At 44.9% G+C, this 24,366-nt stretch overlaps 1 protein-coding gene across 1 annotated transcript in view; it reads left to right on the forward strand.

Moving 5' to 3' along the window:
* The first annotated feature begins 15,726 nt into the window (after positions 1-15,726).
* PRKCQ (protein kinase C theta) overlaps positions 15,727-24,366 on the forward strand; it is a 233,028-nt gene continuing 224,388 nt past the window's right edge. The window contains exon 1 of the mRNA XM_073589040.1: positions 15,727-15,773. The gene's annotated coding sequence lies outside the window, so the exon portion shown is untranslated. The remainder of the gene's footprint in view (positions 15,774-24,366) is intronic.

The following is a 24,366-nucleotide window of genomic DNA, read 5'->3' on the forward strand; positions in this document are numbered from 1 at the left end:
TATAGTGGGCCTGAGATAATAGTTCAGTCTCCTAAAATCTCTAGGGAGCTTCCAATTCTCCCCAATACTATATACAAACCTTGTACCTGGTCATACACCTGCCTATTTCAGCCTGTTAAATTGAGGTGTAATCTATAGTGGGCCTGAGATAATAGTTCAGCCTCCTAAAATCTCTAGGGAGCTTCCAATTCTCCCCAATGCTATATACACCTTGTACCTTGTTTTACAGTACCATATAGCTGGTGATATTTTGGGTACATTTTTCCAAAAATGAGGAAGTATGGTGGAAGAGGCTGTGGAAGTGGGCGGGGGTTGCCAGCTGGTCCTGATGGTGGTGTTGGTGGTGATGCTTCTGCTGGTTGTGGCAAAAGCACAATAGCACCTAAGGCAGGAGGTGGTGAGCCGGCGTCATTGTCTGGCTCCACAAGGCTTCGTAGGCTCCCTTTTCTGGGAGAAGGTAAACCGCTTTCAAAGCCGGAGCTTCAGGAACAAGTTTTGGCTTACATTGCTGACACAGCCTCCAGCTCTATTGCCTCCTCTTCTGAAGTTTCAAAAAATAAAAGTACTGTGTCATCAGTGGAGGCTCCTGATCGGGAACAACACCTTTCCTTGTGTCCTTCACCCCTACCAAAAGTGAAGGATGCGGCAGGCCACACTACAGATTACTCCATGGAGCTCTTTTCTCATACCATGCCTGGGTTATCAAGTCAAATCGTGAATTCCCCAGTCCAAGATGAATCTGACATGGAGTGCACTGATGCACTGCTAGATTTATCTGCTGGTACATTCACTCAGAGCAATACATTGTCCTCGCAGGGAACTGAGCCAGAATCTGACCCTGTTGACACTCAGGTGCCCCTTCCCACATACTATACCACCATACACGGTGACACAGAGGAAGGTGCACATGACATTGAAGAGGAGATGATGGATGACCCAGTTGTTGACCCAGATTGGCATCCATTGGGGGAAGAGGGTGCCGCTGCCAATAGCTCAGAAGAGGAGGAGCATCCACAGCAGGCATCGACATCGCAACAGCTGTTATCTGGCAGGCCCGGAGCAGTCCAAAAACGGGTTACAAAAACCAAAAGAGTTGAAGGACAGCTTGGCCAGACGGTCAAAATAGCACAGCGTGCAAGACCTCAAAATGTCTTCCATAGTTGGAAGAGTGCAGTGTGGCACTTTTTTGAACAAAATTCAGGCAAAGGTTATCTGTAAGAAGTGCGCAAAGACCTTTAGCTGAGGGAAAAATCTGAGAAATTTGAATACCAGTTGCATGCTTAGACATTTAACCACCATGCACTTGCAAGTGTGGACGGACTACCAAACCTCACGTACCACATGTGCAACTGCTCCCAAAGAAGGTAGTCAGCAACGCTACATAGTTTCCCCCACTGTAAGCCCACCGGTTAGCACACCACCAGCAGCAAATGTTGAGGTGTCGTCGCAAGGCCAAGCAGTCAGGGAATCACAATGTTATATCAATGAAAGACTGAATCTAGGCCATCAGAAAGAACACCAACTCTATCACCATCATCAACCCTCTCTCAGTCTGCCATGTCCACTGCTAGTTCCACCATATGCAGCTCTCAAGTCCAACTCACCTTACCAGAGACTATGAGTAGGACAAGAAAGTAATCATCCTCTCATCCGCGTACACTGGGTTTGAACGCCCACATTGCCAAACTAATCTCGTTAGAGATGATGCCCTACCGGTTGGTTGAAAGTGCAGCTTTCCGCGAACTCATGGCCTACGCAGCACCACGCTATGACCTACCCAGTCACCACTTCTTTTCTCGCAAAGCCATCCCAGCCCTCCACCTTCATGTGGAAGACCGCATTGTCCATGCACTCAAGCAATCAGGGAGTGGAAAGGTGCACCTGACAACTGATGCATGGTCCAGTAGGCATGGCCAGGGCCGTTACGTGTCCATCACTGTGCACTGGGTTAATGTGGTGGATGCAGGGTCCACAGGGGACAGCGGTGGTGGGACAGTGCTGCCTAGCCCACGGTATAGGAAACAGTTGGCTGTAGGCATTCGACCCTCCTCCTCCTCCAGAAGCGAAAGCTCATCCACAGAGCGCAGTCGCATGAGCACTCCATCCGCAGCTACCAGTGTTGCACACGAGGTGTCCCCCTATCGATCAGCTAGTGGAGAGCGTCAGCAGGCTGTGTTGCAGATGATGTGTTTGTGTGACAGACACACCGCGGAGGTAGTGGCCGACTACTTTCAGCGACAAACTGAGTCATGGCTGGGCAGTCTACATCTTGAGGCAGGCAAGGTAGTTAGTGATAACGGCCGGAATTTTGTGGCAGCCATAGCCCATTCAAAACTCACACACATACCTTGCCTGGCTCACACCTTGAACCTGGTGGTGCACTGCTTCCTCAATAATTATCCGGAGTTAACAGGCCTGCTCCATAAGGTTCGAAGACTGTGCTCGCACATCCGCCGGTCGCCGGTACACTCCAGTCGTAAGCGGAAGCTGCAGCGATTGCTCCACCTTCCCAACCACTGCCTAATTATCGACGTTGCAACAAGGTGGAACTCCACCCTGCACATGGTTGAGCGGCTGTGCTAACAGAGGCAGGCCGTAATGCATTTGTGGGAGGATACATGGGCAGGCACTTTGAGGGCAGACATGGAGTTGACAGGTGTGCAGTGGTCGAAGCTGAAAGACCTTTTGTGAGTTCATTTTCCCCTTCACCGTCGATGTCTGATGAACTCCCTCTTCTGGTGAAGGAAGGTAGTGAGGCTGATTACCAAATACCTGATCTGGTAGATGATGACTGGGTAACAGGAACTTCTGACTGGATATAAGGCAGCCGACGCCCTTCTGAGTCGCTGGTGATTTCTCTGCTGGATTCTTGGAAACCAGTCTGATTCCTGCTTCCCAAAGATAAGTTTTTGCTCTGCTATTGAACTTATTAGTTTTGTTTTGTTTTCCTTGTTTTTTGGAGTTCAGCCATCCCCGGTCGGGGATAATGTACCCTTTCTCACCTTTATCCAATCACGTCTAATCCATACTGGGCCTGAGACCGTCTGAGCCTGCCTCCTGATCTATAGACATAGGTTTTTAATGTGTAAACTATGCTATACATACCTGTAATCCGGTGATACTTTACCCTTTCTCACCTTTGTCCAATCACGTCTAATCCATACTGGGCCTGAGACCGTCTGAGCCTGCCTCCTGATCTATAGACATAGGTTTTTAATGTGTAAACTATGCTACATATATACATGTTATCCGGTGAAACTGTACCCTTTATCAACTTTCTACAATGTTGTCGAATCCATACTGGGCTTGAGAACGGCTGCCGAGCTGTTAAGCAAGCTACAGCACCTGTGGTTTGGACACATAATTTTTTCATTTTGTCAGGAATGCCGGTTAGGCCTAATTCCGTAATTGCGGTTGACCTGCACTTACTGGGAAATCATCGTTCACGGGGAATAATTGGAATCCCAGATCCCCATCACTATCGGTGTTCAGTGGGTTATCAGCACCTGTAAGCGACAAAAGCTGGTCCTTTCAGTATAGCGCGCATGCAGCCCCGGACATGTAAGGGCATGATAGACCTGTTATTGCTCGATCTCGTGTGCCAGAGCCTCGCGTATCCCTCTAGTAAGCTTGACACATACCGTGGGGGCATGCCGGAGTCTCGGTGGTTAACGGAATAAAGCTGAGAAATCGCTAGCACAACTACAAACGGACATACCACACCATACACAGAATCGGCAAAGCTTGCAATCTGTCCATCTTTTCTGTAGCTTGTATGGTTGTGGTTTCCCGGGTGGAGTCCAATTAAGCCACAGGCTCCACTCCTGGTGGTGCCCTTTTGGACATTCCTTTAAGGTTCAGCTTTGCAATCATACAGCCCCCGGAAACCAAACACTTTGCCTTCATGGACGCAGTTTGGAGGTTCGTGGGAATAACGCCGCCCCATCGGCAGTTGGTATAATTTATTGGTGGGAAGTCCGACGGTATATGATCGTGTTCGATTTCAGAATTTTTTTTTTTTTGGTTTGTATTTTACATTTTTATTCCAGCCTTTCTTGACTTCATAAGGGCATGACAAGCCTATATCTGTGTCTCCTCCACCTCCTCCTTTTACTCCTCCACCTCTTTTCTAAATGTAGTTGCCCTTTTCCATATGTTATTTTTGTCTTCTGAGCATTTTGTCTGCTTTGGGACACCTTTAAAGGTGTTTTGTAATTGATTTCTATGTGTTTGTATGTGTTTGTGTTTGCCTGACATTGTTTTCAATGGGGTTCGACGGTGTTCTTCGAACGTTCGACAAACATTCAACGAACTTTCCTCCTGTGCGACAAACCAAAACACTAGCGGGGTGGCTCAACACCACTCCTGATATATAGAAGTTCATTGTTAATGTTTAAACTATGCTATATACCTGGTATCTGGTGATACTGTACCCTTTCTGCCAGGAAGTCCTCCTCCAACCAACACTCTAAGTGTATCATTGACACCTGGAACATTGTCCCACATATGTGATTATTTCTTGCGGATATTCTTGTTATATTGTGGTGTGATCCATCCTGAGCGTGTGAGTGTCTATGGGTTACTCCTGCAATTTAGATGTACATTTAAAAATTACTCCAACACTGTATACAACTCTACGCTTGGGATACATTACCCATTTACTACTTGTTATATTCTGGTCTAATCCAAACTGACCAAGTGAGAGTTATTTTCTGACTGTGGAAATATATACTGAAATTGACAACAATGATACCTACACTGTGTACAGCTGTACTCTTGAGATCCATTACCGTTTTACGGCTTTTTAGATTGTGTTGTAATCCAATACTTAGCATGAGAGTGTCTGTGTGTGCCTCCTCAAATATCTACGGAGATTTAGAATGTTTAAACTATACTATATATACCTGCTATCTGATGATACTGTACACTTTGTCTAAATTTTATATTCTTGTCTAATCCATACTGAGCCTGTGAGCATCTCTGTGTGACTGATGGAATATATAGGGAGATTGACAATTATCCTTTGACTGAATAGAGCTGTACGCTTCTGATACAGTGCCATATATCTGATGTTATTTTGGGTCTATTTTCTGCAAAATTTTGAAGTTTGGTGGAAGAGGCCGTGGGCGTGGGGGGGCCAGCTGGTACTGATGGTGGTGGTGCATCTGCTGGTAGTGGCAAAAGCACAATAGCAGCTAAGGCAGGAGGTGTTGAGCCTGCGTCATAGTCTGGCTCCGGAACGCCTGGAAGGTTACCTTTTCTGGGAGTAGGTTAACCGCTTTTAAAGGCGGAGCATGAGGAACTGGTTTTGGCTTACATTGCCAAAACAGACTCCAGCAAATATGCCCTCCTCTTCTGAAGTTTCAAAAAATGCAAGCACTGAGTCGTCAAGTGCTGGCTCCTGGTCAGGAAGAAACCCTTTCCTTGTGTCCTTCACCCCCACCAAAAGTGAATGATGCAGCAGGCCACACTTCACATTAGTCCATGTAGCTTTTTCTATCATACCATGCCTGGGTTATCAAGTCAAATTGTGAATTCCCAAGACCAAGATGAATCAGACATGGAGTGTGGGTGGCCAGCCAGGGCAGTGGGGTTAATCGGTACCGGGCCGGTGTCTCACAGGGATGTGTCACGGTGGTGGTGACCCGTTCCGTGGCCCTGGGCGTCCATGCAAAGGGGTGAATTACGTTTATAGGTGAATGATACGTGATGCCACCTGTGGTTTCTGATTAGATTGACCAGCTCTGCAGTGTCGCTTCTCTGGGACAGATGTTGTGGTGCAGCTAAGATGTAGAAGCCCTGCACAGGTAGGGCCGTAGTCGCAGGGCAGATGAAAGAGTTGGTAGATGGTGTGCAGTGCAGGATGTAGCAGAGCCGTGCGCCAGGCGCAGGAGAAAGATGACAGACACAGTCGTGCAGTTCCTTTACCTGTAATTGGTAAGTGCCGTCCAGGACTCACAGTACAGATGGAGAAGGAGATGGTCAGCCTGGAAGCCAATTTCGAATTCTCTCTCTGCAGATAGGAAGTGTGGCCTCCGTTCTAGCGCTTATCTGAGGTACTCGCAGTGCTGAGTTCAATGAAGTTCCCCCTGTTGACTCTTTTTAGGAACTTTCTCGCATGGCAGGCAGCCGTAGCCTTTTCCTTCTGGCTCCCATACGTCGATGCTGGGGCCTCCGAGCCTTAGTTGGGTACAGAGCATTTACAGCTCCTACTTCCTCCGGTTTCTGCTGCAGGACCGTCAGTGTCCCTACAAACTGGGAGACCGGAATCCGGACCATGCGCTCCAGCTAGGAGTGAGCCTTAACTCTGCTCATCCTCCAGCTCCCCTTCTCACGTCCACACACTTCCCCTTCCCTGCACAGAGTGCCCTAACTTACCTCCTCCCGACCACAGAGAGCAGCTCCTCAGCAGTCAGGTTCAGAGGTCTTCCTGCTGGCCAGGAGTGGGAAATGTGTTGTGTGTTGGTTTAACTGCTAGAGAGATCCTTCGTTGCTCCCAAGCATGACATCACACTCCCTAGGAGGAAGGTAATGCCACTGTGGCGACCGTACTCATGGGGACGCCACAAGTGCACTGATGCCCAGTCACTGCTAGATGATTCTGCTGGTACATTGACCCAGACCACTACACAGCCAGAATCTGACCCTGAGGAAACTCAGGTTCCCCTTCCCGCATATTATACCACCTTACAAGGTGACAAAGAGGAAGGTGCAGATGAAAGTGGAGGTTCCTTGAGCAGGTGGGGGGCATTCTCATGGGTGATGGCACTGGCACAGGGCCCCTCATAGTACGCAAAAGTGTCTGGAGCATTCCAAAGGTGGACATCAGACACTGGAGCAGCATGTACAGGGCCCATTATACACTAGAGCATTAGAAATGGGGCCCATTATATATGGAGCATTATTTGGGCCCATAAGACAGTGGAGCTTCATCCATGGGGACCAACATATACTGTAGCATTATGTGGAGCTCATCATATACTGTTTCAAACATTATATGGGACCAATGATTCTGTATGGAGAAATATATGGGCCTCATTACTCTGTATAGCGCACTATGCTGTGGCCATAATACTGTATGGAGTAATATACTGTCCGTTTTTGGAGCTATTGGAGAATTTAAAATCGATATCAGTCATGAGATGTAAAAAGTGAAGTATTTTTCATTGTACTATACCGCTATTTCTCTACCATATCAGAGCATCATGAGTTGTGGTATGTGTTAAAGGGGCGCTCTTTGGCCCAGGGCACTTGAAAACCTGGAGCCAGCCCTACCCCTCCACAACTTTAGCCAAATAACCCCCAGTTTTCAGTGCGTAACTATTATTATGAAGTAAATTAAGGTTGACAAGCTTCAGTAATAAAAATTGATGCTTTTGCCATTCAAATGGGCACTTTAGGTGTGTTTAATGTCCTCCACTCCCTGCCGACTTTGCTTCCCCATTGACTTGCATTAGGTTTCGTGTTTCAGTCGGCCTTCGATTTTTCACGATAATCGGCCCCATTTCGTTCGACCTGACTTTTGAGAAAGTCAGGTTTCATGAAACCCGACTCGACCCGAAAAAAAGCAAAGTCGCTCATCTCTAGTAATAAGAATTGATGTTTTTGGCATTAAAATGGGCACTGTAGGTGTGTTTCCTGTCCTCCACTCACTGCCGACTTTTCTTCCCCATTGACTTGCATTGGGTTTTGTGTTTCAGTCGGCCTTCGACTTTTCACGATAATCGGCCGATTGCGTTCGACCCGACTTTTGCGAAAGTCGGGTTTTATGAACCCCGACGCGACCCGAAAAAAGGCAAAGTCGCTCATCTCTAACCCTGTGACCTCTTTAGTAGGATCATTGTTTCTGTAATAGAAGAATCTTAGGAAGTTCCTGTCTCTCTCTCAGACAAGGAAACAATGGTACATTTGCTGGATGTCAGCGATGAAGGCAATGGAATCCATACGGAAGTGCATAAGTACTCCCATCAGTTTGTTATTGAGGTCTGGTCCTGTCAGTAGAACATCATTCAGGGAGACATCATTAAACTTAGCACTGGAGTCAAACGCCACTCTAATCTGGCCCAGTTTCTTAGGGTGGTATACTCCAAATATGGGTAGGAACCAGCATTCTTCAGAGTCTTTGAGAGTTGGAGCTAGTTCTGCATGGCAGTTCACAAAAATCTTTGACATGAAGGAGAAAAAGTGATCTTTCATCTCTGGTTTCCTTTACAGATTATGTTTGAGAAAGGAGAAACATTTTAGTGCCTGATTTCTGTTGTTTGGTAGATGTGGTCTGTGGGTTCTGAAGGGAAGAGGTGCGACCCAGCTGTTGGTCTCATCTTTTACAAGTCCCTTGTCCATTACCTCTAAGAACAACTTGTCCTCTACCAACATTGCTACTTGGTTGTCTTGCTTAGTTCTCTGGAAGACTGTGCACCCCAACTGATCCTCATAGCTTCCTGACACCATACTCCTGTCATGAGTAAAGTCTATTAAATGATTGGGCAGTTGGATGCTGTGTGGTAGTTCTTTGACATGGAACTTGTTGTTGCAAGGTTGAAACAGAGATGGGCATCCTTTCTCCAATGTATTTGTTAGCATACTTGTCACAGAAGATGGGGCGTGCATATGTCCCAAGCATACGTTTCCTATTATGACCCATCCTAGGTCTAGCCTTTGGGCATAGGGAGCAATGTGGAGTCCATTGATGTGACTTCTCACTTTATGAACCTGTAGCATATCTCTTCCCAACAGCATTATTATCTGTGCCTGTTGGTCGAGTTCCGGTATAAGGTGTGCTATGCGTTTTAAGTGAGCATGATGGATTGCCACATCTGGTGTAGGGATTTCAGATCTGTTGTCTAGGATCTGATTACACTTGATGATTGTAGGTAGTGGTAGGCAGAATTGTCCATCTAAGGACTCAATTTGGTAGTCAGTAGCTTTCCTGCCTGCTGTTGTCACAGTACCTGCACATGTCTTTAATGAGTAGGGAGTGCTTGGTCCTTTGATGTTGAATAGGTCAAAGAATGTTGGTCTAGCCAGGGATCGATTACTTTGATCATCCAAGATAGCATACAGTCTCACAGCTTTGTCTCTATGACCCTTTGGGTACACTCTGATGAGGCATATTTTTGAACAGGACCTACTGTCTATTGTCCCTTTTGAGACTTCAGTACATTGTGAAGTGATCTATGGGGTAGCTGCATCAGTGCTCCTTTCCTCCCCGCCATGCTCACTGTCAGCTGATGTGTTTTGTGCACTCCATGAAGCTGGGCCAGGGTGTAGGGCAGTGTAATGATTTGTGGTGCCACATTCTGTGCATTTTACACTGACCTTACAATCCTTGGCGAGGTGAGTTGTGGATGAACAGAACTTGTAGCAGATACCATTCTCTTTCAGGAAGCTTCTGCGATCTGTCATAGATTTTAGATAGAATGAGGCTTCTGATGGAGCGGGCACTGCTTGTCAGGGTACTGTACCTTTGTCTCTGATTGCGAGCAGCCAGCAGACCTGTAATTGGAACTTCGAGAAGAAACATAAGTCTTGTGAACTGCCACGGATGTTCTGCGTGGATTTGCAGCCGGTGACGATGTGGCATATGACATTGCAAAATCAAAGCTGGGATCATTTCTGATTGTCGCTTGTTCCTGTATAAAGTCTACAAAAACGGAGAAGGGAGGGAATGGAACACTGTGTTTGTATTTGTACAAGGAACCACGTGTGAGCCACCTCTCCTGTAGATTGTAGGGCAACTTTTGGACTATAGGGTTAACACCTTTGGCTGTGTCAAGGAATGCAAGTCCTTGCAGGTCACCTTCACATTTGGCAACTAGGACTTCCTTTAGCAGGTCACTTAGTTCTCTAAGTTTCTGGAGACCTTTGTTAGATATTTTAGGAAAGTCATCGATTCTTTTGAGCAAAGCTCTCTCTATTACCTCTGCTGAGCAGTAACACTCATCTAGCCTCTTCCAGATCTCTTTGAGGCCAATTTGAGGGTGGTTTATATTAATGTCTCTGATCCTTACTGCGTGTTTGACTGACTCTTCTCCCAGGTATTTGACTAAGAGGTCTATCTCTTCCCTGTGTTGTAGCCCCAAGTCTCTAGTGACATTTTGGAAAGAAGCTCTCCAAGCTCTGTAACCTTCAGCGTGGTCAGTGAATTTCATGAGTCCCTTGGCAACCAGATCACATTGTGTGAAGAGCTTAGCAAATTTTGTTGTGAACCGGTTGTCAGCAGAGTATACTGGTGATGGGTCACCCTGATAGTGATGTGAGGTGCGTTCATACCTGTTAGTATCCTCAGAGTGGCGCCATCTGGTGTCATATTGCTTTGGTCTGACATGTGGTGTGTCAGCAAGGTGATTCACGTTGGTTACCTGGTGAGGGGCAAGGTAGTCATTAGCAGAGTTGTTTTGCTCCACGTTTTCCTGGAGTTGAGCCTCATGATGACTCACACTCACTTCACTGGATGTGTCGTGTTCTTGGTTATAGCTTAGATCAGGAAGTTCATTAACATATTGAGATGTGCGTTGTGGCGAATCTTGCAGTGGCAACTTCAGACTTGACGTATTGCTTCGGCAATGCAGCTCAGGGTTGTGCGCGGCTTCTAGCAATTCTGCTTCGGCTAGTGCTGCGGCAGCCTCTCTTTTAACTGCTAGGCCCTCTAAGGTGGCATCCACACGTGCCTTCTCTAACTGCGTCTTTCTCTCTTGATCATCTAGGCGTGCTTTCTCTCTTTTAAGTTGCATTTCGTCTTTAGCATAGCTTGCTCTCATTTTGGCAGCTTCAGCATTTGCGCGGGCAATGGCGAAAGCGCTGCTGATGGATACAGTCTTTGAGGAGACGGATGTAGCGGATTTTGTCCTGTGTGATTTGTGGGACATGGTGTCTTGGAGGGATGCTTGGCTGTGCAGAGATTGCTGTAGCTGTATTAGCCTGTGTGTAGCCGGTGACTTGAATCTCACTAGATGGATTTCTGCAGTTTCACTAGTTCCTGCAAGCTGGATGAAGGGCTGTCTTTTCCCCGAATTGCACTAGCTGGATGGCACTGTGTAACTGGCCTCTGCAGGATGGAAGACTCTTCTATCTCTGGGTTCCCACTAGCTGGATAGCCGCTGTTTCATTGCGGTCCTGCAAGATGGAAGGCTCTTTACTCTGTATTCCCACTAGCTGGAGAGCCGCTGATTCACTGCGGTCCTGCAAGATGGAAGGCTCTTCTCTCTGTATTCCCACTAGCTGGAGAACTACTGTTTCACTGTTCTGTCCTCACTAATTGAATCAGACTTCATGTAGCTTATACAGGCAGCTAAACCGCTATACTGGGGTCCAATAAGGAGACTGTAGGTTAAATCTGTCTTTTATTGAACGTGGTGGTATATTGATGGGGTGAAACTACAAATAAAACATATACATACACTGAGTCAATACAGGGTACATCAAGGATAAATATCATACAGCTGAAGACTTTGCCTCATTTTTCAAGCAGAAAATTGATAACATCAGGGACAGTTTTGGTCAACAACCCCCAGAGCCCTTCCTCCCGACTTCCCAGCCCTCCACCTTCAAAACCAACTTCTCCACCATTACAGAAGATCGACTCTCCACTCTACTCTCAAGATCACATCTCACCACCTGTGCACTCGACCCGATCCCATCCCACTTCATCCCAAACCTCACCACAGTCTTCATCCCAACCCTAACCCATCTCTTCAACCTATCACTAACAACTGGTGTTTTCCCCTCAAGCTTTAAACATGCCTCCATCACACCTATCCTCAAAAAGCCCTCTCTTGACCCATCCTCTGTATCTAGCTATCGCCCTATATCACTTCTCCCATACGCCTCCAAGCTACTGGAACAACACGTCTACCTTGAACTGTCCTCCCATCTCTCTTCTTGCTGCCTCTTCGACCGCTTACAATCTGGCTTCCGGTCACACCACTCCACTGAAACTGCCCTTACTAAGGTCACCAATGACCTCTTAACTGCCAAGAGCAAGCGACACTACTCTGTCCTCCTCCTCCTGGACCTGTCGGCTGCCTTTGACACATTGGACCATTCCCTATTATTACAGACCCTCTCATCCCTCGGTATCACAGACTTGGCCCTCTCCTGGATCTCATCATACCTAACAGACCGGACATTCAGCGTCTCCCACTCACACACCACCTCCTCACCTCGCCCCCTATCTGTCGGAGTCCCACAAGGTTCAGTCCTAGGGCCCCTGCTGTTCTCTATTTACACCTTTGGCCTGGGACAGCTCATAGAATCTCATGGCTTTCAGTATCATCTTTATGCTGATGACACACAGATCTACATCTCTGGACCAGATATCACCTCCCTACTAACCAGAATCCCTCAATGTCTGTCCACTATTTCATCCTTCTTCTCCACTAGATATCTGAAACTCAACATGGACAAAACAGAATTCATCATCTTTCCCCCATCTCACGTGACCCCCCCTACGAACCTATCAATTACAGTAAATGACTGCCCACTCTCCCCAGTCCCACAAGCTCGCTGCCTCGGAGTAATCCTTGATGCTGATCTCTCCTTCAAACCACATATCCAAACCCTTTCCACTTCCTGCCGACTTCAACTCAAAAATATTTCACGCATCCGTTCATTCCTCACCCAAGAATCTGCAAAAACCCTAGTCCATGCCCTCATCATCTCTCGCCTTGACTACTGCAACCTCATGCTCTGCGGCCTCCCCTCAAACACTCTCGCACCCCTCCAATCTATTCTAAACTCTGCTGCCCGACTAATCCACCTGTCCCCCCGCTATTCCCCAGCTTCTCCCCTCTGTCAATCCCTTCACTGGCTCCCAATTGCCCAGAGACTCCATTACAAAACCCTAACCATGACATACAAAGCCATCCACAACTTGTCTCCTCCATACATCTGTGACCTCGTCTCCCGGTACTTTCCTGCACGCAACCTCCGATCCTCACAAGATCTCCTTCTCTACTCCCCTCTTATCTCCTCTTCCCACAATCGCATACAAGATTTCTCTCGCGCATCTCCCCTACTCTGGAACTCTCTACCACAACATATCAGACTCTCACCTACCATCGAAACCTTCAAAAAGAGCCTGAAGACCCACCTCTTCCGACAAGCCTATAACCTGCAGTAACCACCGATCGACCAAACCGCTGCACGACCAGCTCTACCCTCGCCTACTGTATTATCACCCATCCCTTGAAGATTGTGAGCCCTCGCGGGCAGGGTCCTCTCTCCTCCTGTACCAGTTATGACTTGTATTGTTTAAGACTATTGTACTTGTTTTTATGTATACCCCCCTCACATGTAAAGCGCCATGGAATAAATGGCGCTATAACAATAAATAATAATAATAATAATAATAATACATAACACATTAAGAATCAAAATCTGCAATACTAGCTGAGGAGGGGAAACTAACTGAGCAGGCTGATCTGAGACAGGAATTAGACACAGGAAGCATGTTTGCCTACCAACGATGCTGTCACAAGGGAAGAAGAGAAATGAGATGCTTTCAGGATGCAGGCTGAAAGAAAATGGAGAACTGGAGGGAAAATGGGCCTGAACTAACCATGATCCTTTGCAAAACTTACCAGGGTGCCTTGCAACCTTCCCAGTATACATTGTGAATGGAGGGAAAAGAAGCAAAAGTGAAAGTAAAATACAATAACACTGCAGTTATAGCTCTGGTCACTAGATGGAGCCAGAAACAATGAAGACAATAGAATCTATGGTAAAACTGAACATTCTGAATATTCACAGCAAATCATTGTAAATATTATCAAATAGACAGACAAAGGTTGTGAATTAAATGTCGGAGACAGAACAGTGCCAACAATTTTGTCCTGCTAATTTTGAGGTATTTCTGTGAAATTATTTCTAATATGCCTATTTTACTCTGTTTTTTGTTTTGTTCCAATACACACAAAGGAAATAAACATGTATAGAATAAAACATGTGTAACTGCAATCATTTTCTGGGAGGAATACTTCATTTTCTGGAACACATTCAAGGGTGTCAACACTTTCGGCCATGACTGTATACAGATAAATAGATAGATTGACAGACAGATATATACTGTATATAGACAGATAGATAAATTTGTAGTAAGCTCTACTTTAATCTACTTTACTATAAAGTAAAGACACATGCCGTGGGTGGGACAACTTCTTTTCTCCAGCCCCAGGCAGATTCCCAGGAACCCCAGTGCTGGGGATTGCAGTGTCGTTGTCCAGTAAAAAGCCGCCCATTTAATTGCACCTGACACTACAAGCACGAGCACGCAGCATTCACTAATGAACGCTGTGGCACATGCAATAAAGGATTACATCCTAACTCATGCAAAGTCAGTGGGCTCTGCACTCCATTTCCACTGACGTCAACAGCAGTGGCAGCTCAAGTCCCTCCTGTGATGTTTAGGTCTCCGACCCCTCCTGTGATGTATATGTCCCCAGCCCCTCATGTTATGCATGTGCCCCCAGCCCCTCTTGTGATGTATGTGCCCCAAGCCCCTCCTGTGATGTATGTGCCCCAAGCCCCTCCTGTGATGTATGTGCCCCCAGCATCTCTTGAGATGTATGTGCCTCCATTGTCTCCTGTGATGTATGTGACTCCAGTGTCTCCTGTGATATAAGTTATCCCAATGTCTCCTGTGATTTATGTTCCCCCAGCATCTTCTGTGATGTATATGCCCCCAGCATTTCCTGTGATGTATGTGCCCCCAGCGTGTCCTGTGATGTATGTGCCCCTAGCGTGTACTGTGATTATGTGCCTCCAACATCTAATGTGATGTATGTGCACCAGTGTATCCTATATGGTGTATTTGCTCCAGTCCCAGCGTATTCTATGTTATGTATATGCTCCATCCCCAGCATCTCCTGTGTAATGTATATGCTGCAGCCTCAGTGTCTCCTCTGTAATGTATATGCTGCAGCAACAGTGATTCCTATGTGATGTATATACAGTAGTCTGTGTCTCCTACTTCATATATATAGAGCAGTCTCGGTGTCTCTAGAGTGATGTACATAATGTAGACCCACCACTGCTTGAGTTCTATAAATGTTACATGAAAAGTGGTGAATTTCCCACTTTGAGGATACCTGTGGTGTAATATAGATCTGTGTTCAGAATTTACTACTGCAAGTTCTTTTCAAAATTCATCACAAAGAGTGGACTGTGCTCCACACCGGCATAAATCTAGAAAAGAGGTTGTGAGTAGCAACATCATCCATACCTAATATCACAGCCGCACAAAAAAACAGTTCCAGACATCATGTTAGAGGTGAGATAATTAAATGTGTGACCAAATATAGCAGAATAAATGTCAAGTTGATAAATTTGTATGGCCTCGTATATTGGTATAAAAATCCAAATGTCCCCTGGCAGAAAAAAGGTTCCCCATATACAATTACAATCACTATCCCATCATTTCATAAGGGAGCAGCAACCTTTAGCATAAATGTAAGCATAGATGACCATTCATCTAGTATACAATAATAAAATCTTCATTATTTTATATTAGAATTGTACAACAAGAATTTTATATGAAGACTAACATGTATGATCTGATATTTGTATTTGAGAATCTACTTCTTCACAAGGTTGACATGACCTTGGCAATACCCACTTGAAGAGTGACTGTCACTGAACTAGTTAAGCAAGTTAGAGGAGTGTCTAGAAGTGGATGTGGGATGGAGAAGCAGCGATCAGTAGAGCTGTTTTTTTGCAGTGATGCCATGTCATACAGGGCACAGACTACATCTCTTGCCTGCTGCAGCTGTGTCAAGGTATTGTACACTTTTTTCTTTTGTTCTTTAATAATAGGTTTTACCGTTTCCTTATACTTTAGCTCTGCAGTTTAGTTCTTCAATAATCTTTCTGATCACTTTCCTGCTTTTGTATTAGCTATTTTCTGACAATCACAAACAACTTATCTATTTATAAGGGTCACTGTAGGTACTGTATGTTAACAGCAAACTACTCTTACCGTATGCACTTAAATTGTATATCATTTATATGGTATTTATAGCTGTTCTTGAGTAAGAGAGATAACATTTCCCTGGTTACCAAATCTCATTAGTTAGAACAGAAATGCTAACTTATATGAATAGGTTATATGATTACAAATATACTGCAAGCATTTACAGTAAAGTCACTTCTGAGAGGTGTGTGATTCGTATGGTTTTGAAAATAGATATTGGATCATATAAAGGGAGCATATTTCTACGTAGATATCTTCTATTCATACATACTGTATGTAGCAATGTTGAATTACCGCTGATCTTTAACCTTTGAGTACTATTAGTACAAGCGCCTCCTTTCTTGGAGAGTCTGAAAGGCACCAAAAATGGGGAAATTGCAGAAACCTCCCTAATATCAATACTCTTTGAATATTTCTTGTGTGGAAAATCAGGATGCTACATTACTGAACTCAGCCCAGACATCTAAATATATATTTAGGATGTGGAAAAAATCTTCCTATCCACCTCTACAACATAGAGATACTCCTCCAAAATTAAAAGTCACAGGCCAAATTGATATTTACTTATAATTTATTTTTAAAAAGTCTACAATCGAGGAATTTTTTCCTTATCATCAAATATATCGATTAACTTTTTCATATGGAAACAGACTTAAAGGGGTTGTCCCACTAGCAAAGTACATTTTAATTAATGGATCTTAAAATGAAATATTGAAATATTATGTGTTATTTAAGAGCAGTAAAAAGCATATGGCCCAAATGGCCTAATGTAAATACAGGTGCATCTCACCAAATTAGAATATCATCAAAAAGTTAATTTATTTCAGTTCTTCAATACAAAAAGTGAAACTCATATATTATATAGAGTCATTACAGAGTGATGTATTTCAATGTTTATTTCTGTTAATGTTGATGATTATGGCTTGCAGCCAATGAAAACTCAAAAGTCATCATCTCAGGTAAATTAGAATACTTTATAACCTCAGCTTGATAAAATGATTTTAAAATCCGAAATGTTGGCCTACTGAAATGTATATTCAGTAAATGCACTCAATACTTGTTCGGGGCTCCTTTGGCATCAGTTACTGAATCAGTGCAGCATGGCATGGAGGCGATCAGCCTGTGGCACTTCTGAGGTGTTATGAAAGCCAAGGTTGCTTTGATATAAGCATTCAGCTCATCTGTATTGTGGGGTCTGGTGTCTCTCATCTTCCTCTTTACAATACCCCATAGATTCTCTATGGGGTTAAGGTCAGGGGAGTTTGCTGGCCAATCAAGCACAGTGATACTGTTGCTTTTAAAACAAGTATTGGTACTTTCGGCAGTGTGGACAGGTGCCAAGTCCTGCTAGACAATGAAATTTCCAACTTCAAAAAGCTTGTTGGCAGAGGGAAGCATGAAGTGCTCTAAAATTTCTTGGTAGATGGCCGCGCTGACTTTGGTCTTGATAAAACATAGTGTACCTTCGGCAGCAGATGACATGGCTCCCGAAACTATAACTGATTGTGGAAACATCACACTAGATCTCAAGCAGCTTGGATTGTCTGTCTCTCCACTCTTCCTCCAGACTCTTGGACCTTGAGTTTCAAGGTCAAGTGTGAAGTATCCACAATCAATGATGGTTTTGGGAGCCATGTCATCTGCTGGTGTAAGTCCACTGTGTTTTATCAAGACCAAAGTCAGCGCAGCCGTGTACCAGGAAATTTTAGAGCACTTCATGCTTCCCTCTGCCGACAAGCTTATTGGAGATGGAAATGTCATTCTCCAGCAGGAATTGACACCTGTCCACACTGCCAAAAGTACCAATACTTGGTGTACAAACAACAGTATCACTGTGCTTGATTGGCCAGCAAACTCACCTGACCTTAACCCCATAGAGAATCTATGGAGTATTGTCAAGAGGAAGATGATAGACACCAGACCCAACAATGCAGATCAGGTGAAGGCTGCTATCAAAGCAACCTGGGCTTCCATAACACCTCAGAAGTGCCACAGGCTGATCGCCTCCATGCCACGCTGCATTGGTGCAGTAATTGATGCCAAAGGAGCCCCAACCAAGTACTGAGTGCATTTACTGAACATATATTTCCGTAGGCCAACATTTCAGATTTTATAATCATTTTTCCAAGCTAGTGTTATAAAGTATTCTAATTTACTGAGACTTTTGGGTTTTCATTGGCTGTAAGCCATAATCATCAACATTAACATAAATAAACACTTGAAATACATCACTCTGTTTGTAATGACTCTATCTAATATTGAGTTTCACTTTTTGTATTGAAGAACTGAAATAAATTAACTTTTTGATGATATTCTAATTTTGTGAGATGCACCTGTATGTAATTACAAAGGATTAAAAAACCTTGAATAATACAGATAATAAAGTATGATGTCAACAAAAGTGCTCCCAAATCCAGTATGATACCACCAAAGTGAATTTCTCCACAGTACACTCCACATATACTATGATGACATTACTGTAATCCCCTCTTTCACGCCCACCTGACAAAGAATGGTGACCCCATTACAGTATTATTTTCCAACTGTAATCCTCCACACAGCCCTCCATACAGTATAATGGCCACAAGTAGTCCTCCATACAGTATAATGGGACCCTACATTGCCTTCCATACAGCATGATGGCCACACATAGTGCTCCATACAGTATAATGGCCACAAAAATGTGTACTGTACAGTATAAGGCCCTTACATAGTGCTCGATGCAGTATAATGGGCACAAAAAGTGCTCCATACAGTGTAATGGCCAAAAAAAGTGTTCCATACAGTATAATGGCCCAACATTGTTCTCCATACAGTATAATGGCCTCAAAATATGCTCCAGACAGTATAATGGCCCTACATAGTGCTCCATACAGTATAATGGACCCCACACTGTGCTACATACAGTATGATGGTCCCACATACTGCTCCATACAGTATAATGGCCTCACATAGTTCTCCATGCAGTATAATTGGCCCCATATAGTGCTCCATGCAGAATAATAAGCCCCATATAGTGGTCCATACAGTATAATGACGTCATATAGTGCTCCATACGGTATAATGACAACAAAAAGTGATCCACACAGTATAATGGACACAAATGCTCCGTACAGTATAATTGCCCCACATACTTCTACCTACAGCATAATGGCCCCACATAATGCCCCATACAGTATAATGGTTCCACATATTGTTCCATACAGTATAATAGCTCCATGTATTGCTACATACAGTAAAATGGCCCCATATAGTTCACCATGCAGTACAATGGGCCCCATATAGTGTTACATACAGTATAATGGCCTCACATAGTGCTCCATACAGTATAATAGCTCCATGTATTGCTACATACAGTAAAATGGCCCCATATAGTTCACCATGCAGTACAATGGGCCCCATATAGTGTTACATACAGTATAATGGCCTCACATAGTGCTCCATACAGTAAAATGGCTTCATACAGTATAAAGGGCCCCACATAATGCTCCACACAGTATAATGTGCCTCACAGAGTGCTCCATCCAGTATGGATATTGCTTCAATGCCACATAAAAAACACTTGTAAAAATATGAAATTCATAGCATTTTTACTAAATAAAAAAATGCTGCAAAAAGGGTGAAGGAAGAAAATGAAACCTATACCAAAAATGAAACCTACAGTTGTCCAAAATGTGCAGCTCATTATAACTCCGCTTTACTGCATTTATATGTGGACATTTCAAAATTACTCGTGCCACCAATAAACATCCGTGCAAATTGGCTTCAACTTGTTGTTGCGTGACTATTTTGATTCTCCGCTGTTACTGTACATAAAACAGCCAAGTTGCAGACAAGATGCATGTAAGTTGCATTGAAACTTATGGTTGTGAAATACACATTAAGTGCATTTAAAGTGAATCTGACACCAGTATTTTGCAGCCCCATATTCGAGCAGCATGAATTAGGGAGTGGGGCAGAGAACTCGATTAGTACTATGTTACACACTGCGCTTCCTACTGTAGTTGTGATAATACACTGTTTTTTTCTGCTGTAGCTCTGCTAGTTCTATCAGTGATGAGCTTCTGCTATGTAATCAGTAATATTCATCAACTCTGCCTATATCTGCTTCCGATCATTGATAGGCAGTAGGGATGAGCCAACACTAAAATGTTCGGATGCTCGTTGCTTGAACCGAGCAATTCCTAATAATTGCTTTGTTTCAAATAATGAGTATAATAGGAGTCAATGGGAAAGTCAAGCTTTTTTCCAGCAGTCCCTACAAAGAGCTCTGGGGGACAGTGAAAATGTTCAAAAGGATGGGAAAAGTGCTGAATGGAAGGAGAACACCATAGAGAAGACCCTCTTTCTGACTCCCAGAGAACAAGTGTCACTCTTTTACTCCACTTTAAGGAGTGACAATAAAACATTCCAAACCAACGAGAAATTACATTTTACAGGAAAAAAAATGTTAACAAACATTTTTTCCTTAATAATGACTTGACTATAAGGCACAATTTAAAAAGGATGTAAAAAAATATAATTTCAGTAAACCAAAATTGATATGTTTATTAAAAAATAGGAAATTTCAGTGTAATTTATAAAGAAATCAAGAACTGCCAAAAATAAGGGACTCAGATACACCCTGTATTAGACAGGAAGGCCACATACACATTCTGTTCAAATTGTCATGTATTGGTAATTCTAGACTCAAAGGCTATGCACTTTTGAGGGTTATATACCAAGGAAACCACGGAATAGGCTATGGGTGAGCAATATAATACTGATAATGGTATGTGCACATGTTAAGTAAAATTTCTGCACCATTTCTGCATCTCTTGACAGGAAAAATGCAGCTGCAAAAACATGCATTTTTGCCTGTGTTTTTGATTGATTTGAGTGAAGTGAATGGTGAAAAATGCAGAGCGGTTTGTCTCCAAGACCAAATAGCTTCAGCAGAACCTGTGAAGCAGTGCTGCAGAGCTTCTAGCTTCTGGCTGATGTGGATGACGTGCTGTGAGATAGTACATCAGAGATGGAGGATGAGGAGGAGCAGAAGGGGGTGCAGGAACTGCAGTAGGAGATGAAGGAAACCCTGGTAGAAGTAGGGTCAGCAATCTTCTGCATCGGGAGCACATGTGCCAGGCCAGAGTGTGACTCACTCCCAGCCTACACAATGTTCAAACAGTGTGCTGTCAGGGAAATGTAGCGTCCCTGGCCACAAGCATTTGTCCACGTGTCGGTCATTAAATGGACAATGTCAGTAAGTGCAATGGTAAGGGCACAGGTGATGTTCGTGGACATGTGCTGGTACAAGGCACAAACACAACACCGGGAGACAAGGTGGCTGCTGGGGAATGAGTACCAATGGATGGCTGCCACCATGAGTTTTGTAAATATTCCGTGTATACCAGCCTAAATGGCCACATTTCCACAGCAAGCCATCTGGAAATGTGCCGGTTTAGCATTTAGGCCTGTGGATGGGTAGCTGGGAATTCTTTTTTTCATTCCAAGGCCTGGGGTAGGGATAGCTGACTGCTGGGCTGGGACAAGTATTTGTAAATGCCTGATGATGATAAGTCAGAATGTGTAAGGCTAGGTGCAGCGCAGGAGGCATGTGCATGAGTTTTTTTGACACGGAAGCACCTAGCACAGGGGAAGAAGCAGTGGTGTCACCTGATGGCACCGATCGTGGACCCAGGCATTCAGCCCACTGAGTTTGGTGATTGGATGACATGTGCCTGATCATGTTGGTGGTCAGAGGCGTATCTAGGCTTTCTGGCACCCAGGGCAAGAATTTGGTTCGGCGCCCCCCCCCCAAGTACATATGCGACTTGAACACTTAGCCATGTATCCAAGAGCTGCTCTCCCTAATGCTCTCAATGTTCAGTAAAAAACTGAAAGCAGGAAGAGCTCGTTGTCTCAGGACCTTAACTATGAAAATCGCATATGAGTGAAGTGTCTATGTGATGACTACTGGAACCTACAGAGCTGAATCCTGACATTGCAGGCTTCTGAATTCTCACAACGAATCCACTGCACACTTTTAGGATTCTCCCTTGCCGATGTACAGTCATGTCAGCACAAGTATGTGATTTGTATACTTCTGGCCACATTCTGACTAGACTTCTCGGCTTCACTCCGTTCATTTCCATTGAGTGAGGTCACACATGTCTAGTCAGCATGTGACCGCATGTATGTAAATTATCGGCATGAGAGAATCCTAACAGCATTCAGTGAGCACTGTGAGAATTCAGAAGTCTGAAGTCACATAGAATGACTGCAGACTCAGCACAAACCTGGAGAACCCCTTTAATGTTGCTAACAAATAAAAACATGAGAATTAGTCAGTATCACAAATAATATTTACATCCAGGTACCTTATAGATGACGTCATCTCTGGAGTCGTTCTCCTTTTCCTCTTCTTGTCCAGACCCCATGATAAGTTTTCTCATCCACAGCCGTCTCTGCAGACTTCCATCTTCTCTGGTCTTCTGCAGCAAATCTCCACATGATGCCCTTAAAGATAGATGTGTCATTATAATGCTCCTAAATAAAAATATCTGCAATATACTGTCGCCTCACACTTTTCCCCTCCCTCCTCATACTGTCTCCTCTAACATCCCTCTGTTCACCATACTGTCTCCTCGTATATTTACCCCCTCACTCTCTATACTGTCTGCTCACACATACCCCTGACTCCCCATACTGTGTCTGCACACATCCCATTACCCTCACTCCCCATACTTTGTCCACTTACATTTTTCCCATCGCTATTCATACTGTATCCACATACATTTACCCTTTCGCACCCCTTACTGTCTGCACCCATCCCGCATACTGTTTCCTCATACATGACCTCATACATACTCTTCATTTTGTGTCCTCAAATCTCCCCACACACATTAAATCCCCTATCCCCATTCCAAATCCCCCATCCCCAATCCCCCACACACATTAAGTACCCCCCATCCCCACGCCAAATCCCTCACACACATTAAATAACCCCCATCCCCACTCCAAATCCCCCCACACATTAAGTATCTCACATCCCCACTCAATAACCCCCCGTCCCTACTCCCAAAACCCCCCACACATTATGTACCCCCCACTCATTATGTACCCCCCACTCCAAATCCCCACACACATTAACCCCATCCCCACTCATTAACCCCCATCCCCACTCATTAACCCCCAACACATTAACCCCCATCCCCAATCATTAACCCCCATCCCCACTCATTAACCACACCCACTCATTAACCCCCATCCCCACTCATTAACCCCCATCTCCACTCATTAACCTCCCACACATTAACCCCCATCCCCACTCATTAACCCCCCACACATTAACCCCCATCCCCACTCATTAACCCCCATCCCCACATTAACCCCCATCTCCACTCATTAACCGCCATACTCATTAACCCCCATCCCCACATCTTCGGTGGTTCTTCTTACCACCAGTGTTCGCTCTGGGCGCCGGGGACTGACATCAGCAGAGTGATCACATGACCTGTTCACGCTGCTGACGTCGCTCTGACCCAGCAGTCAGAGCTTCAATTGTACTGGCGTCTGTATAGACGTAAGACGCCAGTACAATTGCTGCCTGGGAGATGGCGCAGCCTCCTTCTCTGTGCCGGCTGTCAGCTTGACAGCTGTCACAGAGAACAGGCAACTCACAGGACGGGGGCGGCAGAACACAGCCGCCGGGGGGGAGACACTGCGGACCGCTGCATTAGGCGGCCTGACTGCGCCCCCCCGTTGGCTGCACCCAGATCAACTGCCCCGGCTGCCCCCCCCGGATACTCCTCTGCTGGTGGTGGTTAGATTCTTAGTGGTCAAACCCCTGCTGATCTTTGAAATGCACAGGTTGCAGATGACCATTTGTCTCAGCACACTCTTTAAAAAAGTCCCAGGCTGGGAACACTTAACTCTTTGACGGAGAAATTCAGGAGTGTTAGTGCTCTGCTGAACAGTTGCCCACCTTCTCCGTCTGGTTATCCCTCTGCTTCTTCCTGTCTGTTTCGGTGCTGCCAAACTCTCCCTCCTGTACCTCTTGGAGTATGCAGGTTGAGAGACCACAACTAAGATATTATGTTGTAAAGAGCTTCTTGGAGTGTTCTAGTGTGGGATCCAGGGCCGCCATCAGGGCACTACTGCCCTTACTACTGTATGGGGCCCCATGAACAGTAGCAAAAAGAGGGGCCTGGATACGCTGGCAGACCGGGCCCTCCTCTCTTGATACTGCTGTTTGGGCTACAGGTGCAATAGTTCATGGCCGCTGCAAGCCAGATACATAACAACACCGCGGTGATTTAAAGATACATCAACAGTGTTGTTAGTGAATGCAGTGGCCAGAAATCAGTGCTGTACCTTTAAAGCAGAAGCAGGACCAAGTGCATCATGGTCCTGACGCA

The sequence above is a fragment of the Dendrobates tinctorius genome, unplaced genomic scaffold, assembly GCF_039654945.1.
Source record: "Dendrobates tinctorius isolate UK_male_01 unplaced genomic scaffold, ASM3965494v1 ptg000105l, whole genome shotgun sequence".
In the NCBI taxonomy this organism is placed as follows: domain Eukaryota; kingdom Metazoa; phylum Chordata; class Amphibia; order Anura; family Dendrobatidae; genus Dendrobates; species Dendrobates tinctorius.